The sequence below is a fragment of the Monodon monoceros genome, unplaced genomic scaffold (assembly GCF_005190385.1).
Source record: "Monodon monoceros isolate NGI ecotype Baffin Bay Population unplaced genomic scaffold, NGI_Narwhal_1 Super_Scaffold_21, whole genome shotgun sequence".
Classification (NCBI taxonomy): domain Eukaryota; kingdom Metazoa; phylum Chordata; class Mammalia; order Artiodactyla; family Monodontidae; genus Monodon; species Monodon monoceros.
In genome coordinates, this window is record NW_021703778.1 from 77,794,892 (window position 1) to 77,816,261 (window position 21,370).

The 21,370-nt window shown below is 34.8% G+C and overlaps 1 protein-coding gene across 8 annotated transcripts in view; it reads left to right on the forward strand.

The window, feature by feature from the left end:
- Window positions 1-21,370, forward strand: part of PEAK1 (pseudopodium enriched atypical kinase 1) — a 296,325-nt gene that overhangs the window by 148,875 nt on the left and 126,080 nt on the right. For all 8 annotated transcript variants that reach the window (XM_029236367.1, XM_029236369.1, XM_029236366.1 and 5 more), the window contains one exon: window positions 1,617-1,780. The gene's annotated coding sequence lies outside the window, so the exon portion shown is untranslated. The remainder of the gene's footprint in view (window positions 1-1,616; window positions 1,781-21,370) is intronic.

Sequence of the window (21,370 nt, forward strand, 5' to 3'; positions counted from 1 at the left end):
CTGTATGCTAACACATATATATAGAATCTAAAAAAAAAAAAAAAAAGTGGTTCTGAAGAATTTCGGGACAGGACAGGAATAAAGACGCAGACGTAGAGAATGGACTTGAGGACACGGGGAGGGACAAGGGTAAACTGGGACGAAGTGAGAGAGTGGCATGGACATATATACAGTACCAAATGAAAATAGATAGCTAGTGGGCAGCAGCTGCATAGCACAGGGAGATCAGCTCCGTGCTTTGTGACCACCTAGAGGGGTGGGATACGGAGGGTGGGAGGGAGGCGCAAGAGGGAGGAGTTATGGGAACGTATGTATATGTATCGCTGATTCACTTTGTTATAAAGCAGAAACTAACAACAACAACAAAAATAATTCCAGGAGAGAGAATGAATTGAGGTGAGGGACAGATGAAGATGAATGGCAAAATGTTGATAACTGTTAAAGTTGGGTGATGGGTATGTGGGTTCATCATTCTCTTTACTTTTGTATATGTATTTGAAAATTCCCATATTAAAAAGTTAAAAAAAAAAGTGATCACATTATCTTTTTCTTTCTTCTTAACTTTTCCAATTATTTTCCTTGTATTTGGTGTTATAGAGAAAACAAATTAGGCGTTGGGCCAGTTTAAACATGCATGTAATTGGTGCTGAAGAGTCAGAAATAGGAAGTTATAAATTTAAACTTTTTTTATTGGAGTATAGTTGCTTTACTATGTTGTGTTAGTTTGTGCTGTACAGCAAAGTGAATCAGCTATAACTATACATATATCCCCTCCTTTTTGGATTTCCTTTCCATTTAGGTCACCACAGAGCATTAAGTAGAGTTCCCTGTGCTATATAGTAGGTTCTCATTAGTTGTCTATTTTATACATAGTAGTGTATATATGTCAATCCCAGTCTCCCAACATCCCACCCCCGCTTCCTCCCTTGGCGCCCGTATGTTTGTTCTCTACATCTATGTCTCTATTTCTGCTTTGCAAATAGGTTCATCTTTACCATTTTTCTAGATTCCACATATATGTGTTAATATTCGATATTTGCTTTTCTCTTTCTGACTTACTTCACTCTGTATGACAGTCTCTAGATCCATCCATGTCTCTGCAAATTGATGTTTTGTATACCAAATTATAAATATATTTTATACTTAAGCCTAAAGTAAAACTACAAAGTGGCTAGAGAAACTTTTGCAATTGGAGATGTCTACTTTCATATTTAACGGAGGCTGTATCAAAGTTGGAAATTGTGACTGTTAGAATTGGATTTTTATAAAGGTGAAATAGAGTTTAATGTTTCTTATTTTTATATTTCTAGCCAAAAAATGAAATATACAAGAACAATCAGATGAAGTCTTAGAAAGCCTCAAGTGCATCAGTGCTAGCTAGTTTGATTCCTGTAAGTTACTTGGTTCTTAGGTATGGCATGGATAGTTCTTGAGTGTGTAAGATTCTATCCATGTCTCCTCCTGAGTAAGGAAGTTACTTCTTAAATGAATAAGTCTAATTTTAACGGTTGAGTGAGTGTGAAATTAAGAATATCCTAAAGGAAAGAAAATGTCCAATATATTTAAAACTAGTTTACTTCTCCAGTTTAGCTCTATTTTTTGTTGTTCTCTTGCAGTAAACATTGCTATCTTCAGAAAATAAGTTAAGGAATGAGAGGCAAGGAAGAAAGGACGTTCATCTTGGAAGGACCCAAAGCACTTTGAAATTTAAATGAATGTAATGATAGCTGCTAAAACCGCCTTTGTCACCAAAATGGATGAAGTACTTCAAATTTAAATGGTAACCAGATTTATCATATCATGTTACATTTCCACCAAGAACTTTAGATGACTTGAAAGGGTCTATTTTTAAGTTTAAATATTTACCTTACAAATACCAAAGTGTAGATAGAGCAGATAATTTTATAACTTATTTAGCATAGTCAGGATTTTATTTTGCTTCTTAATGCTTGACCCTGATATTAGCCAAAAGAATGTTGCTTTTTTCCCAGGTTATGAACTTCTTAACACAGAAACAGGTAAGCTTATTTGAGTAAGAATATGGCATAGTACTAGTATACTTATAGGTCCGTCCTTTACCAGATATTTTTTCCTTTCATAGAAATAACCCAGGCAACGTAAATGGTGGTATCCTATCACACATGCAAATGGTTTTTAGTTTTGTTTTCATATTATTTTTTAGTTTCCTTATGTGACATCTGGTCTCTTGATCTTTTTCCTTTCATATCTGACATCTTATTTTAATTTAATCTTTATTTTATCCTCTGCCCCTGTTTCTTAGGAATTTAGGTTTATAAAAGATACAAGGTTTTAAGTCTTTATGTCATTAAAAAAAAAAAAGACACAAGGATCCAAAATAGAAAAGGAGAGAGAAATTTGAAAAGATTATAAAATTATTTCTTATTATGAAATTGCAGTGACTGTTATATTTTAAGTAGAGTGGAAAGCAATTACAGAAAGACTTAAAGATTCTTTGTCAGTCTTCTTAAATCTCCTTGATCTTAGGCCAAAATTGTTTCAGTACATGTTTTGTAAAGACTCAAATGTTTACAATTTTTTAATCACATCCTAGTGAAGAATTAGAACTTTTATTCATTGGAAGTCTATTAATTTGATTTTGAGGTATAATCATTTGTTTGCTTGAGTCAGTGTGTCTTGGTAGTGAGTGGGTGTAATTGAGTACAACTAGGTCCTTGCTGTGAAATCAGGGCATGTGAAAAATCAGTCAAATACAGTATCCATTACTAGTCCTAATGATTCTAAGGAATGCAGGACCTATTATTTCAAGAAAATGATTTAAATTGGCAAGTGTAACCCAGGATAAGTAGTATGTAAGGAATGAATGTTCTACTCACTCTTCCCTGTGTTAACATTAACCTGGATAGAAAATGCCTTGATTTTTTTAAAAAAATTATCCAATTATTGGTTAAACTTCTACTTATGGCATAATTAGAACTTTCCATGTTCTTTTCACTACCAACCATGTACCAGCATGTGGCCTTTTAAAAATGTCCAGCAAATTCTTTCTAGTCCTGAACCATTAAAAAATTAAAGTTGGAGAAAGTAACTTTTGAAACACAGCAGAAATTTAAGTGCTGAATGTTCACTCATACAAGCAAGATAATACGCAGAAAGTCCCTGGGGAATTCCCTGGCAGTCCAGTGGTTAGGACTCTGCGCTTTCACTGCCCTGGGCCTGGGTTCGATCCCTGATCAGGGAACTAAGATCCCACAAGCCACATGGTGTGGCCAAAAAAAAAAGAAAAGAAAAAAAGAAAGTCACCAAACGTCTCTGTCTTCTCCATTAATGATCTGAGTTTTCTTTACCCGTTTGATTCTATTTGATTCTATAACCTCATATAACCACAGGTTCATTAATGAACCAAAAACAAACAACATTATCAAAATTTTTATCATGATACTTTTACCACTCCTTATCAAACTCTTAATTCTATTTAAATTCATCTCTCAGTGATTTTTGGTAACCATGGATAGGATCATTGAAATCCATAGGCAGTGGATTTTTTTAATCATTAATTTCCACTTTTTTTAACTACCACATTTGTTTTTAGTCTCATAATATTAACAAGGAACAGATTAAATTAGAACTTGACCTCTCTACCAAATAAAACAAAAGAATTGCCTTGATTCTCCCATCAAGTCCAGTTCAGAGGTCATGTAATTCAACTACATGAGACCACCTGAATTACATATTATTTAATTTTTCTGGCCCCATCTAAGGTGGGTGCCTCCAAAATCCCAAAGCTACTGTGGCTTTTGATGAAGGAATGGAATCAGACTTCTGATTGTGCAACTGACAGAATTTCTAATTTGTACAATTAGAAATTCATATTTCCAACTGTGCAAACTATCATGGCCACTTTGAAGAGGCTGAAATTCAAAAGATGGGTTCTAGCTATGTTAAAGTTGAACCAAACACCCAGTTTTATCTAAGTTCAGTTCATTAGCTTAAAATTATGGTTCTTGGGAGTAAGGGAAGTGTATACTTGCAGACAGTAAGACCACTGTAAACAATGTATCTATCAGGAATCTTAAAATTCATAAAGCTTGATAGGCTCCATTTAGGACAACTGTCCTTATGGAGGGAAGCCTAAATGTAATTTGCCCAGACAAAAAGGAATTAAAAGTAATAGTAATTAATGTGTATTGAGTGATTACCATATGCCAAGCATTCGAATTAGTGCTTAATATACATTATCTGAAGCTTCACCACTCTATTTGACATAGGTCCTATTATTAAATATATCCATCTTACATACGAGGAAACACATTCTCAAAGAAGTTATGTAAATTGCCCTACATCAAGTTGCTAGTTCAAGGTAGAGCCAGGTCTATCTGACTCCATGACCTGAGCTCTTAACTAGGAGTTTATTCTAGTTTACAAACATTCAATATTTCAAAACTTCAACTTGTGAAGTTTTTATTTACCTAGTGGCAGATAAGGAGAGGTCTTTTTTTTTTAAGCGGAAGGTCTTATTAGCAGCATTCTCATTTCAGCTTTGTAAAATTATGTTCCCTTTAGATACACAGTATTTTTCTTTTGCAACATCAGTTTTATTTTGTCAATAATTTATCATTGTTTTGATTATGTTCTTAAAGTGTTAGTTATTATTTAATGGAAAAGACAACTTAATCTACTAAGTAAAGGTTAAGTTACTTGAAGATGATATCATTAGACCCACATTTTATCTGAGATAACAGAAGACAGAGAAAGATAGGAGACATGGGTGAGGAAAAAATGCAAAACTGACCTCTTTACTCAGCTGTCCTCCCTTGAAGTATTATTTGCCTTTCTCTTTATCCCAAGAAAATTCTTCATTGTTTTTCAGTCTCAGTAACTGATACTGTTACTAAAAACTAAAATAGTAATGAATCTGGAAACCAGTTTGTCTTTTTTTTAATTTTTATTTTATATTGGAGCACAGTTGATTAACAATGTTGTGTTAGTTTCAGGTGTACAATAAAGTGATTCAGTTACGCATATACACGTATCTATTCTTTTTCAAATTCTTTTCCCATTTAGGTTATTACAGAATATTGATCAGTGTTTCCTGTGCTATGGCTATACAGTAGGTCCTTGTTGGTTATCTATTTTAAATATAGTAGTGGCGTAAATTTTCTGTTAAATTTATATACAGTCCTTTTCAAATAGGTACTTCTTGTCCAAATGGTAGAAAACTAAGTACATTAACCTATTATCAAAGTTTAAGATGGTAAAATTTATCATCAAGGCTCAACATATTAAAGATATCAGTTCTCCCTAATTTGATATATAGGCTTAACTCAATTCCTAAAATCCTGGCAAGATTTTAAAATTTATATGGAAAGGCAAATTAGAACAGCTAAAACGATTTTGAAAAAGAAGAAAAAAATGGAAGGAACCACTCCACCTGATTGCAAAATTTATATAGCCACAATACTCAAGACTGGTATTGGCAGTAGGATAGGCACATAAATCAATAACAGAATAGATAACCCCACACAAGTATAGCCAGCTAATTTTTTTTTTTTTTAACAAAAGTGTAAAGGCAATTCAATGGAGAATGGATTATCTTTTCATCAAATAGTGCAGAACAATTGAATATTCGTGGGGGTGGAAAAAAAGAACCTCAGCCTGTCTCACACCTTATACAAAAATTAACTCAAAGTGGATCATAGATTTAAATGTAAAGCTATAAAAGTTTTTAGAAGTTTTATATGGGAGAAAATCTTTAGGATCTGGGGCTTAGTGAAGAGTAGTTAGATAGTACAGCAAAGTACAATCTATAAAAGAAGGAAAAATGGGTAAGTTGGACTTGATCAAAATTTTAAACTTTTACTCTGTAGAAGACCCAGTTAAAAGGATGAGAAGACAAAACAGTCATATGTAGAATACTTAAAGTGCTCTCAAAACTCAACAGTTAAAACAATCAATTAAAAAATGGGCAAAAGACATGAAATATTTCACCAAAGAGGATATATTCTTAATAGCATTGGCAGATAAGCATATTAAAAAGATGTTCAACATCACTTGCTATTAGGGAAATGAAAATTAATGCCATGATGAGTTGTCACTATACACTTGTTAGAATAGCTAAAATAAAAAATAGTAGCAATACCAAATGCTGGTGAGGATGCAGAGAAACTAGATCTTTCATATATTGCTGGTAGAATATAAAATGGTACAGACACTGGAAAATAATTTGATAGTTTCTTTGAAAATTAAATGTACACTTACCATATGATGCAGCAATCCCACTCTTGGGCATTAAACCCAGTAAAATGGAAACTTATATCCACACAAAAACATGTGCATTGTTTTTCATACCAGCTTTATTTGTACTAGCCACAGATTGTACCAACCAACGTGTTCTACAATAGGTAAACGGTTAAACAAACTGTGGTATATCCATACCATGGAATATGATATCAGTAATAAAAAGGAATGATCTACTGATATACACCACAGCTTGGACGGATCCCAAGAACATTATGCTGAATGAAAAAAGCCAGTCTCAAAAAGTCACATAATGTATTATTCCATTTATATGACATTCTCAAAATGACAAAATTATGATGATGGAGAACAAGACAGTTGTTGCCAGGGGTTTGGGAAGGTTGACGGGTAGGTGGATGGGTGTGACTTTAAAGTGATAGCACCAAGGGGTATCTTTGCAGTGAAGGGATAGTCTTATCTTGATTGTGGTGATAGCTAGAGTAATCTACATGTGTCATAAAGTGACAGTGAATACACATACATTGTACCCATGTCAATTTCCTGGTTTTGATATCACACAGGATGTGACTATTGGGGCAAACTTGTTTAAGGGTAAATGAGGCTTCTCAGTACTATCTTTGCAACTTCCTGTGAATCTTCAATTTCAAAATAAAAAGTTTAAAAAAATAACCCTATTATAATTAATAAGTATGGTCCAGAATATTCAGTCCTGTAAAATGCAAGGTCATGTTACTTCTGAATTAATGAAATGACTAGGGTGAGCTACAGTAGTACCTGGTTAGAAGTTCTGGGGGTGCAGCTTTGAGCTCCAAATTCCCCCCATCGCATCTGGTGGCAGTTGTCTGCTTTGGCTTAAATATTGTCAAGGGCATTTCTAGGTCTTGTGGCTAGTTGGCAGACTCCCAGGACACTCCCATTGATTCCAAGAATCTCCCAGTTAACAACTATTTCAGGAGCCAAATCTGGGGAGATTGATCCAAGAAAGAACTAGGGGTGCTGAGATCTACCCTCCTGCTTCCTTGGGTTCCTGGGAGGGATTACTGGCTATTTTCCACCAAGTTCTCTCTCCCCTCCATGTTATCACACTATCCCTCTTCCACCTTAGGAACTGTAGCCAGCCCCATTTGAGAACAAGGGTTGAATGAACTGTTGCAGCCAACTGCATATTATCCAAATATATATGATAAAATGTTTCACTTCTTTGTAACAGTTTTTCAGTTCAAGGTTTAGTGTATCTTAAGTTTCTGATATTTTGCTTAAGTAAGAAGAGTGTTTCATGTTCTTTGTAAAAAGCTGTGTAGTATGAGGAAAAGCAAAAGGGGAAGAAGAAAAGTTATGTCATCCTTGCTTTCTAAACTAAGAGCATAAAATTCGAAATGATCCTGTGGATTCTTTTGGAAAGAATATTAAGTGATCATCTGGGTTACACCCCTACCTTCTAGTGGCACGATCAACTGACCTGAATGATGGAGTGAACTTCATGCCATTTTACATACTGACTCATTCATTTATTCATCATTTACTTGGGGAAAACAATATTTGCAACAGTGTGGAAGGTTCAGGGGATACAAAGAAGGGTAGAGTGCAGGTCCCGTCAGTGGCTCACCATCTAACAGAACAGGCAACACATAAATGGAAAGATAGTGTATCAAGTGCTTAATGGGAGTATGAGAACAGAGCTGTGACGGTGCTTTTTCCTCCTTAGGAAGGGTGAGGGAAGGCTTCCCAAAGCACGAAGGTATCCTATGTACTGAGTGTTACCGGATAAATAGGATTTTACTGCCAGGGAACAAGCTAGAGGAAAAGAGTATTCCTATTCTAGGCAAAAGGAATAACATGTGCAGAGATACACTTACCTCCTCTTGGGGAAAAAGAGTTACAGACTTTTAAAGTTGAAGAGATTATCCAAGATATTTTACTTCAACATCCTTGCTTTACATAAAATTAAATGGAAGCTCTTGGAGACAAATCTACTTGCCCAATATTACTTAGAAATTACAGTATCATTTTAAGTATTCTTTCAGACTTAATGTAATTCAAAGTGTATTTTGGTCAGCTATAACTCTATTCCAAGAAAGAAGGTTCTTCCTCATGTTTTCTGTGTTTATAAATCTGCTTTACTTCCAGGCCAAAATGTAATTAGGTGTTGTTTCTATTTCTCTTAAAATTTTTTTATTATGAAATTCCATGAATTCAGAATCATATAACAAACATCTGTTATCTTACCACCAAGAATTAATTGAATGCTAACATTTTGTCATTTTTGCTAGAAGAAACAAAACAATTTAGGAACGATTGAAATCCTCTTTGTATCTCTCTCCAATTTCATTCCTAGCCGCCTTCTCCAGAGAAAATGCTCTATGAGGTTGGTGAATATATATTCTTATGTAAGTACTCATAAACAATATGAAGTATAAATGATGATATACTAGATGTACGTTCTGCATCTTTCATTGATGTGTGATATTTATTTAACTGTATTTTTTCATATGAGCTCAAAATAAAACATAGCATAGATGAGTAGGCAACATACTCTAGTCAATAGTGCAGATTTGCTGTTGTGTTGTGACTTTGTCCTCTTGTGTTTTCTTCTTGGTACCTAAAGTGCCACCGTCTTCTTGTTAATTCTGCACTGTTTTGAAAGAATGTAATTCTTTCATTCTGTAGGTTTTCAAATGTATTTTTAAGGTTTTTGTTGGGAAAACAGTTATTTCTGTGAGCTTACATCTCTCACATTAGCTCTTTTAATTCTTTACTACTGAGATTGTTGTAGCAGGAATACTCTCTAGTAGAGGCAAATGACCAAGAAATGACTATACCATGTGGCATAAAGTCTCCCTTCACACATGTATTGCTGGCAAGACAACAATGCTAGGTAGTAAGAAGTCAGTCGTGATGTGTGGGAAGAGTTAGCCTCTGAAAACGCCATGACAGGATGACCCAGGAAGAGGATGTTTATCTGGACTTCAAAAAGAGCTTAGAAGTCCTTTCACCAAGGGCCTGGTCCTGGCATGGGGGATGATGGGGGAAGAGATAGAAATTTTATTGTGAAGGAGAGGATTACTGTGGGTGTTGAGAACACATTTTTACCCTTTGATTTATTGTGCCAACTGTAATTAGCAGTAAATGTTTTAAGTTAACGACAATCAGCTGGAGTACCACTAAACGTATGTGGCGATTGAGGAGCATAATAAATGCAAAGAGTCCCCTTGTTTCTGTTACTAGAAGGGAGATTCACCCACCACATTCTATAACAGTGAAAAACTAGAAATCTGCACAAATGCTTGTAATAAACAAGCCAGTTATTCCTAACCTCACTGGTATTTGAATTCTGAAGTAGTTGTCCCCATGCAGTAGCAACAGAATAATGGAGGGAAAAAGTTAGTATTATCATTCTGGCTTGTACATTTTGATGTTTAACAATTCTGGCACATGGTCACAGGAAAGCTTATCTAAAAATACCAAATTGTAGAAATGAAAGGAAACACTTGATCCCTAAGAAACTCATTCTTCTTGGAGTCAGGCCCAGCTTTTGTTTCCTTCTGTTGGTTTGACATACATAGGAAGGAAAACATGAAACATTCTGGTGCTTTAGAACTCTCTGATGATATATAATGGGCCATTGTATAACTAGTGCTAAAGCACAGGTAAGTTTCATATGGGGAATATTTAAAAGGAAACCAGATGCGGATGCTTTGTTTAGATATGTATATATATGATCAATTGATTTTTGACAAAGGTGCAGAAGCAGCCCAGTGAAGAAAGATTAGTCTTTCCAACAAATGGTACTGGAACATTAGAAGCTAAACCAAAAAGAAACAAAAAGCCCTTGCCTCATAACTGGACACAGGCCTTGGAGATAAATGAAAGAGAGGAGATTGTAAGAAATTTGCCTTGTAGAAATAGAGGAAGTAATAAAACTGCCATGAGAATTGAAACATCAAAATGGTAGAGGGAATTATTGTAAAACAGTTTAATCTTTTGAATGAGGAGCATTGTGTATTGTAGGAAATGTGTATACATTATAGCTAAATATGCATTTAATCCACTAGCTTATTAAGCACCCTACCATTCACAGAGCACTGTGTTAGATTGGAGGGGTATTATAAAGGTCCCTTGAGGGAATCATACATAAACAATAACAAAACAGTGATAAGTGCTATCATAGTGGTGCCAGGGAAGCTCAGGGGAAGGGACTGGCTAATATCTACACTCATCCTGAATGGGCTTCCCTTGCTAGCCCACTGAGCTCTGAGTACACTGAAGAATGTTAGTTGATCCACTGTCCCTTAGAGCACTTTGAGAAATTGTTGTTCATTTGATAGCTAAAATGCAGTAAGGGATCTCTTCCATCTGGTGCTGTTTGAATCTGTGATAGTTACCTCAGGCTCAAAGAGTAGACAAAGTGAAGGAACCTGATGTGGTTTCCCTTTACCTTTCCTTTTAACTGTCATTTGATCTGCTTTTAAGTAGGTAGTCTTTCTCTTGCCTCTAGTTGCTGACCATTCTATATATAATCTCCATCACACAAGGAAAGCAGCAAAGGAATTTTTTTAAAGACTGCCAAAACTCTGTAGGAATGAAATATGACTTTTTTTTTCCATAAAGGAGTTTCCACGATACTCCACTCACATACAAAAGAGAAGTTGGAGTTGCACGTGATCACTTTGGCCAACCTTTTGCGGGTTTCTAATGCACATTCTCATCTCTCTTTGAAGGACTGTTCATTGCAACTTATACACACACTTCCCTTAAAGCAAGTACTACTTTTATTCTCCTCTAGTCTTCTGTCACGTAACAAGAGCGTTGGTGGAAATTGCTTTTCCATAAAAAGAACTGTGCCACCTACTCTTCAAATGCCACTGATTAAGAAACCATTGATTGATTTTTCCTAGGGAATAAATTAGGCTTTCCCCTGAGAGTGAAAAAATAAATAATGAGATATAAAGAATGAAGATAGCTTTGTGTTATGAGGAAAATGTTTATGTAGTTGCCATGGAAATAGCATGTAGGCATTTAGACCAGGAGCTTATGATATCTCTGTGTTTGCCAAATATAATTCAGATGTGAGTACATTCATTCTCTTTCTTGGCTCAAATTTAGTCTGACATATGTGGTTATGTAAAATATGCTCTGCTTTAGCATATTTGCTTAATATTTGCAGGAAATGTATAATACAAGGGGCTGCCATGTTTTAAGGTTGTATAATTGAGGCATAGAAATAAAACTAGGGGAAGCAGTTCTCAGCAAGTGATTCCTGAAAACAAATAACAGTAACAATCAGAGCGCCTGAGGCTGGGTTTTCCTGTGACATTCATAACTAACAGAGCTAATTAATTTTTATTAATGAAACATTCACAATATTGGACCGAATTAGTACTAGCTAATTGTTTGTGAGTGATGTCAGATGCTGAAAATGCACAGTTTGAGACTTTATTCTTATTTTAATGTATGTGATTTCATTTCACAAGTGGAATAAAACACAATAGGCAGTGTTTCTGAATTATTATTACACTTTTCTGTCACAGGACAGCAGTTAGCCTTCAATTTCATGCTTTATAAATGAGACATGATAGAAATCTAGAGAGGGCATATATGGAGTTTGAAGATATGGATAATTTGACACAATTTTTCAGAGTTTGAACTTTTTTTTTTTTACTAATTCCAAAGATAATACAGACAATGCAAACTGTACCTGCAGCCACTGCCTTTTATGGGGCACACAAACTAGAGCAATAGGAAAATCTAAAAATGATTAGAATATGTTCTATTCATGGAACTGGGGTGTTAAAATTAATCCTAATAACTCATCTTTTTATGCCAATTTTGCTACCCATTTCATAGCCCATAGGTTTATTATCCCCTCACTTAGATTTCCTCTAAGATATCATGTGCTTTGTAAGCAGATAGCCTAGAGGCTTAATGTCTTATTAAAGCAGTAATTGCTTATATGGTCCAATAAATATAACAGTAATTTAATGAGACCAAATAGTTACACAGATGGAACAGTGGGAAAAGGCTAATTAGAGAAAGTTTTTCAGCAAAGGTAAGTTTTGAGTCAAAATTTAAAGACCTTTCTGAGGGCATTTAAGCAATATATACCAAAAAAATTTTTAATATATATATACCTGTAAAATCTAAGGAGATAAAGATGTTTGCAAAGATTTAATTAGGAGGGCATTAGATTATTGGTTTGAGACTTTCCTTTTGTAATATAAATATTTACTATTTAAGTTTCCCTGTAAATACTGCTTTAACTGTATTCCACAAATTTTTGAAATTTTATATTTATTTTTGTTCAGTTCAAAATATTTTCTAATTTCTCTTGAATCTTCCTCTTTGAATCATAGATTGTTGGTTTAGGCAGTTTCCAGGTATTTGGAGATTTTCTTGGTAATTTCTGTTATTAATTTCTATTTGTTATGGGCAGAGAATATTCTTGATTTCTTTTAAATTTCTTAAGATTTCTTTCATGACCTAGGATATGGTGTGTCTTGGTGAAAGTTTCATGTAAAATTGAGAAGAATGTATATTCTGCTGTTGTTGGATAAATGTCTTTAAATGTCAGTTAGATTCAGTAGGCTGATGGTGTTGTTTAACTCTTCTGTATCATTGCTGATTGTTCACTGTTGTTTACTGAGAGAGGAATGCTGAGATTTCCAAATGTAATTGTAGGTTTGTCTATTTCTCCTTTCAGATCTGTCAGTTTTTGCTTCATGTATTTTGAATCTCTTGTTAGATGCATACACATTCAGAATTATTGTGCCTTCTTGGAGAATTTACATTTTATTAGTATATAAGGGTTGCTCTTTGTTCCTATTAATTTTCTTTACTCTGAAGTCTACTTTGCTAATATAACCACTCCAACTTTATTTTGATTAATGGTTTCATGTTATATCTATCTTTTTCCTCTTTTAAAAAAAACTTTTAACCTACCTATATAATTATATTTGAAGTGTGTTTCTTGTAGTTACCAAGTAATTGGGTCATGATTTTCCAAATCCATTCTGATAATTTCTTTAATGTTTATACTATTTACATTTAATGTAATTGACATTTAAGTTTAGGGCGACCATTTAATTACTTAATTAATTTATCTAGGCTGTGTTGGGTCTTCGTTGCTGCACACAGGCTTTCTCTAGTTGCGGCGAGTGAGGGCTACTCTTCGTTGCAGTGCATGGGCTTCTCATTGTGGTGGCTTCCTCTATTGTGGAGCACAGGCTCTTGGCACGCAGGCTTAGTAGTTGTGGTACACAAGCTCTAGGGTGCACAGGTTTCAGTAGTTGTGGTGCACGGGCTCAGTAGTTGTGGCGCATGGGTTTAGTTGCTCCGCGGCATGTGGGATCTTCCCAGGCCAGGGATCAAACCTGTGTCCCCTGCATTGGCAGGTGGATTCTTAACCACTTCACCACCAGGGAAGTCCCTAGGTTGACCATTTATTTTCTCTTTGTTCCCTTTGTTTTTTATCCTGTTTTCTCTTTCCTGATTTATTTGAACATCTTTTGGTATTCTATTTAATTTACCTGTTGTGTGTTTTACTCTGTGTCTTTGTAGATACTCTAAGGATTACCATGTACATACTAAACCTTGTACAATCTACTGAGAATCAATATTTTACCACTTCAAGTAAAATGTAGAAACCATATCACCATATAAATGGCTTTATCTTTGCCCTCTTTAGGTTATAGTTACTTATATATTACACTACATGCATTGAAAACTCTATCAGACAATATTATTTTTTGCTTTCATATGTCAAACATATTTTTAAAAATTCAAGAGGGGAGAATAGTCTGTTATGTTTATCCATATAGTTACCATTTCTCTTTCTCATTCTTTATCTTAATCCTCCAAATTTCCTTCTGATAGCTTCTCTCTGAGCAACAGAAAAAGCAATTCTTTTATAGCATATCTGCTGGCAACCTCTTCTCCTGTTCTCCTTCATCTAAAGTGTCTTTATTTGACCTTCAGGTGAAGGACATTTTTGTTGAATATAGAATTCTTAGTTGACAGTTCTTTTCTTCCAGGACTTTAAAAATATTGTGTCGCTTCCAACTGTCCTCCGCTGTTTCTGATGAGTAATCTATAGTCATTCCAATTGATTCCCTAAAAATGTTGTTTTTCTTTGGCTGGTTTCAACTTTTGTTTCTTAGTTTTCATCAGTTTGATTATGATATCCTGGGTGTGGATTTCTCTGGGCTTGTCCTTTATTGAGTTCACTGGGCTTTTTAAATCTGTAGGATTGTGTCTTTTGCCAAACTTGGGAAGTTTCTTCTAATGTATTTTTAGCACCATATTCTTTTTCCTTTCCTTCTGGAACTCCAGTAACATCGATGATAGGCCTTTGGTTATTTTTCTACAGGTCTCTGAGGCTCTCTTCTTTTTCTTTCTTTCTTTTTTTTTTTTTGGCTCAAATTTATTTCTATTTTTCAAATTGTATAATTTCTATTGAACTATCCGCAAATTCACTGACTTTTCTTTATCGTCTGCTATTGAGCCTTCCCAGTGAATTTTTTCATTTAAAATGTATTTTTCAATTCCAAAATTTCCATTTAATTATTCTGCATATCTTCTGTCTCTTTGCTGAGACTTTCTAGTTTTACATTTGATTCAAAAGTTCTGTTAAGAGTAATTATACAGAAAACTAAACAGAACAATGTTTATATGATTAGTGGTTGTTTATCCCTCAAGGTATTTGCTCTTGTACTTTCCTAAGTGAAATAAAAGATTATTTTTTATAATGCAGCTATAATCATTTTCTTCTTGTAATTTCTAAATCCTTTTTACTGTGTGTGTCCTCTTTGGCCAAGACCCAGAATAGTTCTAATAACTGCTCATAAGAGGCATCAGAATTTTTTCTTATCCCTTTATTTATTTTCATTGAGGCAGAATTGATGTAACATAATATTAACCATTTTAAAGTCATAATTCAGTGGCATTTAGTACATTCACAATGTTGGGCAACTACCACCTCTATCAAGTTTCAAAACATTTCATCACCCCAAAAGGAGACCTATCCATTCTCCATTCCCACCTTCTCTCAGCCCCTGTCAACTAATCTGCTTTCTATCTGGTTTTAACTATTCTTCAGATTTCATAGAAATGTACTGATATCTGTGATCTTTTGTGTCTGGCTTCCTTACTTACCATAATGTTTTTGAGTTTCATCTATGTTTGTGGCATGTATCAATACTTCATTCATTTTGATGGCTGAATAATGTTCCATGATATGAATATGCTGTGTTTTGTTTATCCATTCATCTGTCAGTGGACACTTGGCTTGCTTCCACCTTTTGGCTATTGAGAATAATGCTGCCATGAACATTCACATACAAGTATTTGTCTGAGTCCCTCTTTTTAGCTCTTTGAAGTATACAGCCAGCAGTAGAACTGCTGGGTGATATGGTAATTCTATGTTTAAATTTTGAGGAACTTCCACACTGCTTTCCACAGTGGCTGCACCATTTTACTTTCCCACCATCAATGTACAAGATCCATATCCTCACCAATACCTGTTTTTTTGTTTTTATGATTATGGCCATGCTAGTGGATTAAAGTAGTATCTTATGGTTTTGATTTGCACTTTACTTATGACTGATGATGTTGAGCACCTTTTTGTTTGCTTGTTGGCCATTTTGTACCTCTTTTGGAGAAATGTATTCAAGTCTTTGCTCATTTTTTAATTGGGTTGCTTGTCTTTTTGCTATTGAGTTGTGAGAGTTCTTGATATTTCTTAGATACAGATCTTTTATTAGATATATGATTTTCAAATATTTTCTCCCATTGTATGTGTTTGTTCATTTTATTTATTTATTTATTTTTTTGCGGTACGCGGGCCTCTCACTGTTGTGGCCTCTCCGATTGCGGAGCACAGGCTCCGGACGCGCAGGCTCAGCGGCCACGGCTCACGGGCCCAGCCGCTCCGCGGCACGTGGGATCTTCCCGGACCGGAGCACAAACCCGTGTCCCCTGCCTCAGCACGCGGACTCTCAACCACTGCGCCACCAGGGAAGCCCTGTTCATTTTCTTGATAGTGTCTTTTGATGCACAAAAATTTTAATTTTGATGGAGCCCAGTATATCTGTTTTTTCTTTTATTTCTTGTGCTTTTGGTGTCATATCTAAGCATCCATTGCCAAAGCCAAAATAATGAGACTTTCCCCTGTGTTTTCTTCTAAAAATTTTATAGTTTTATTGCTTACATTTAGGTTGTTGACCCATTTTGAATGAATTTTTGTATATGATATGAGGTAGGGGTCCAGCTTCATTCTTTTACATGTTGATATTAGTTGTACCAGCACTATTTGTTGAAGAAACTGTTCTTTGGCCCATTGGATGATCTTGGCATCCTTGTCAAAACTCAGTTGACCAAAGATATATGGGTTTATTTCTGAATTCCCAATTCTGTTCCATTTGTCTGTTCTTATGCCCATACCACACTACTTTGATTACTGTAGCTTTGTAATAAGTTTTGAACTGGGGAAGTGTGAGGCTTTCAGTTTTGTTTTTCATCAGATCTTCTTGGTTATTCAGGGTCCCTTGAGATTCCATATGAATTTTGTAATCAGCTTGTTAATTTCTACATAAAGGGAAACTGAGGTTTTGATAGGGATTGCATTGAATCACAGGATCAGTTTTGGAAATATTGACATCTTAACAATATTAAGTTTTCCAATCCATGAACATAGGATACTTTTTTATTTAGGTTTCCTTTAATTTCTTTCACTTATGTTTTGTGGTTTTTAGTATACAGTCTTGCACCTCCTTGGTTGAATTTTTTCCTAAGTATTTTATTCTTTTTTTATGCTATTGTGAATGGAATTGTTTTCTTAATTTCATTTTCATGTTCATTTTTAGTGTATAGAAATACAACTGATTTTTGTGTGTTGGTCTTGTATCCTGAAATTCTTGCAAAATTTTTTATTTGTTCTAATAGTTTTGTGTGTGTGTGTCTATTCTTTAGGATTTTTTATCTATAAGGTCTTGTTATCTGTGAGTAAAGATAATTTTACTTCTTCCTGTTCAGTTGGGATGCTTCTTATTTTTTTTCTTGCCTAACGTTGCTCTGGCTAGAACTTCCAGGACAATGCTGAATAGAAGTAGTGAAAATGGGGATTCATGTCTTATTCTTGATCTTAAGGGGAAATCTTTCAGTTTTTCTTCATTGAATATAATGTTGGCTGTGGGTTTTGCATAAATATCCTTTATCGTGTCTTTCACTCCCACCTTGAAGATATTAGAGTTGCAGTTATTCCACATACTTTCCAGCATTTGGTATTATTATGCTGTGTCATTTTAGCCATTCTAGTCAGTCTGTAGTTGTATTTCATTGGAGTTCTGATTTGTTTTTCACTGGTGACTAATGACATTGGACACTTTTCCATGTGTTTCTTGGCCACAGAATTTGTTTTTGAGAGGGTCTTCACATTGAAAATCAATGTCAGGTAATTTACCATGTAAATGTACATTGAATACAATAGGAGTCAGGCCCTCTTAATGTTTAGTATGGGCCTCTAAATTAAGGTTGTATTGTCAAATTGACTGTTAGTATTGCTTTGGGTCTACTTTTATACTAAAGATTTGACAAATTTAAGTCCTATTATGTAATGTATATGAACATTAATAACTTCCGAACATTTAAACATTTTAAAGAACAAGAAGAAAATAATTTTCTTCTATTGTTGATAGGTGAATAACTATAGCTGTAATTGGGCATACGTTAAAACTTTTTAAAGAATTCGGTTGATATTACTAATTAAGAAGTTATATTATGCCAAATGGCATACTTGTGCTTCTGAATGATACAGGTGATAAAGGTATGCACATTTACTTGTCAGCAAATGGGCATCATTGTGTTTGGGTAATATCTCTGAAAATGGAGTTGTCTCCAGCTGGTTATAATTAGGATTGGATTGTTTCATGCATCAGAGACACGAAAGTTGGTTCAATTCATGGGTCCCACAGTTTTCTAGTTATTTTGCTCATTTCCTGCAACTTCAAAGTGCTCATCTATTTCTCACAAAATATTTGAATGAGTACAGACAGAAATGTATAACCAGGTTGCCACTATTATTAGCTGCTGTTTTTACTCTCAGGTATTGAAATGTAGGAATGAAGAATGGCTCAGAAACCTTGTAATAGCCTAGAGAGTTATCCTTTGGAAAAAAAAAATGCATTGAAATAAGCATGTTAAAAGAGCCCAGGGGGTACAATAAAATGTAGTAGGAACACTCTGTAAATCTCACAGTCTCTCTTAGTTTGGAATATCTGGGAATGATCATCAACTCCTATGAACAGTTTTGTGACTTTTGGAGTTAAATTTGTCATTTGTAAGATTTTAGCATATGAAGGGATGTCCTATTTTACTTGGTCTCTTTCCTAATGCCATGGTTTTTTGTCTGCTTACTTATAACTGTATTTAGAAGAGCTAACATTTATTAACCATTTGCTATTTGTCTTGCATGGTGCTAGTCTCTCTTCTTACATTATCTCTAATCCTTACCACAATCTTGTAAACCCAATTTACAGATGAAACTAAAGCTCAAGAGTTTGTTTCTGTTTTGTTGTTGTTGTTTGTTTTTAAGAGTTTGTTTCTTGCCTAAAGTCACAGACCACAGTAAGTGGTGATTTGAACTCAAATTTGTCTAATCCTAAAGCCTGTAGTTTTCCCACTATACCAGTGGTTCTTACCCCAGCCCAATTAAAATGGAATTTCTGGGGTTAGGTTTTAATATGTTTGAGCAGCTCTCCCAGATAAGTAATGTGCATCAAGGGTTAGAAACCACTGGATAACACCCTGTGCTTACTATTATGAGACCATACATCAACAGAAGAGAAAGTATAGTTTAAAAAAAACCCATATTTTCCTTTAAAAGTATGTACAGTATTGTCCATTTATCTCTGCCAAAACATCTGTGTGAAACTTCCAATGCACTGAGAACATGCTGAAGCCTCCCTTTGCTACTGCTCATTCCTAAAAGTGATCCTTCCTTACTCCTCCAAAAAATGTATGGTACCAATCAAACACAACTGTGAAAAGAAGCAAAATTGGCCAAAACCCATGAAAAAAACCCTTGAAAATAGGATTGGAATGCAGATGAGAAAACACGCACAGTAGTGGAATACTATAAAAGATGTGAGATTATAGGGGTGCTTTATGTCTAGCCTGCTGGGCAAGCAAACATACGGATCTACCTCTTCCTACCTTCATTTCTCCTTAGTGTGTATGATGCAAAACCAGGAAGTGTGGGTGCTTTAAAAGCCAAGGCAATTCCCCAGTGTTGTCAATATTCAGAAAGGATAGGGAGCCCCCCCAAATACTAACCATGTTCACTACCCAATGGAAAATTTTGCCCTTCCCCTAAAAAAATGCTGCTGTAATCACATACATCAGACGAACAAGATATCTCTGAAGTCTAAACAAAGATGAGCCCACAACCCAATTATCATAAAATATTTAAAGAAAACTAATACTGTGAAGGAGGATACCATGCAAATGGAAGAACTAATACCCAAGGAATCAGAGTTAATAGAGCAAAACAGAACTTTAGAATAAATATAATATCCGCAGAGACATGCAGGATGACACTGCATTTATTAAAAAAGGAAATTTTAGAGCTTTTTGAAATTAAGAACAGTTTAAAAGGAAAGACTATAAAATTGGGAAGAAAAAGGATAAATTAGGAGGCTTGGAGTCATCCATTCATCTCCATAAATGCTTAGAGAGATGTGTGGAATGACATTCAATTAATATTGACACTTTTTCTTTCTGGGTAATGGGGTGCTGGTTGGTTTGTTGCTTACTATATTGTACTTTTGGGTTATTAAAGTTTTTATGGAAGCGTGTTTCGCTTCATAAAAATTAAGTCATTTGCTTAAATAAAATTAATGAATTAAATAATTGACTTAAAGATTTAAAAAAGAAATTGATAAAATAATTCAAAGAAAATAAAGGTCCAGATTAATAAGGGTAAGATGAGAAATTAGCAGCATTTTTGATTGATTGAAAAATTTATAACATGGATAAATCATGGCAGGTCTGGAAAAGAACAAAAAAATATTAATATTAAAAATTAAAAAGTAAGCACGACTAAATATACAGAGATTTGTAAAGTTGCAAGAACTCTGTATAAATGTATACTAATAAAATGTGAAAGCTGAGATTCAGTGGGTAATTTTTCAGAAATATATGACTTATTCCAGTTATCACAAGAAAAGGTAAAAACCTTGAGTTAACTAATAATTATAAGAAGAAATTGAAGAGAAATTTAAAGATTTGTCCCTACAACGGCCCAGGTTTTACAGGTGAGTTCTAGGAAACTTTTAAAGAACTCATATAAACTTGGATAATATATAAAAAGATAGGACCCTACCCAACTGGTTTTATGATGCTAATACATTAGCACTAATACCCAAACCAAAGAGAGACACAGAAAAAGAGAGAGAGAGAAAAGAGGGTGGGGGTGCAGAAAGGAAAGGAAAACTACAGCGCTACCTTACTTCTGGAGATAGGACTAAAAAAATCATAAATAAAATATTAGAATATTGAATTAAAGTATTATTTAGTTAGGATTTATCCCAAGAATGTAAAGATGAGTCAGCACTATAAAATCTATTTGTATAACTTATTTTGTAGTTATTAGAGGAGGAAACTTCTCAATCCTCTCTATAACACCCCCGAAAGCATTCAGTAAAATGCAACAGTGTGGTTTTGGCATAGGGAAAGACAGCTAGATCAAAAACAGAGTAAAGATTCTGAGACAGAGCTTCCCTGGTGGCGCAGTGGTTGAGAGTCCGCCTGCCAAAGCAGGGGACATGGGTTCGTGCCCTGGTCTGGGAAGATCCCACATGCCGCGGAGCAGCTGGGTCCTTGAGCCATGGCCGTTGAGCCTGCGCGTCCGGAGCCTGTGCTCCGCAACGGGGGAGGCCACAACAGTGAGAGGCCCACAAACCGCAAAAAAAAAAAAAAAAAAGATTATGAGACAGACTCACGTACATCTCCCAATTTAAATGTAGAATACATGTGGTATTTTAAATCAATATTTAAGGAACGGACTATTCAATAAATGGTGTGTATTTAGAAAGATATATAAAATTTTCACACCATTAACAAAAAATAAAATCAAAATGTAATA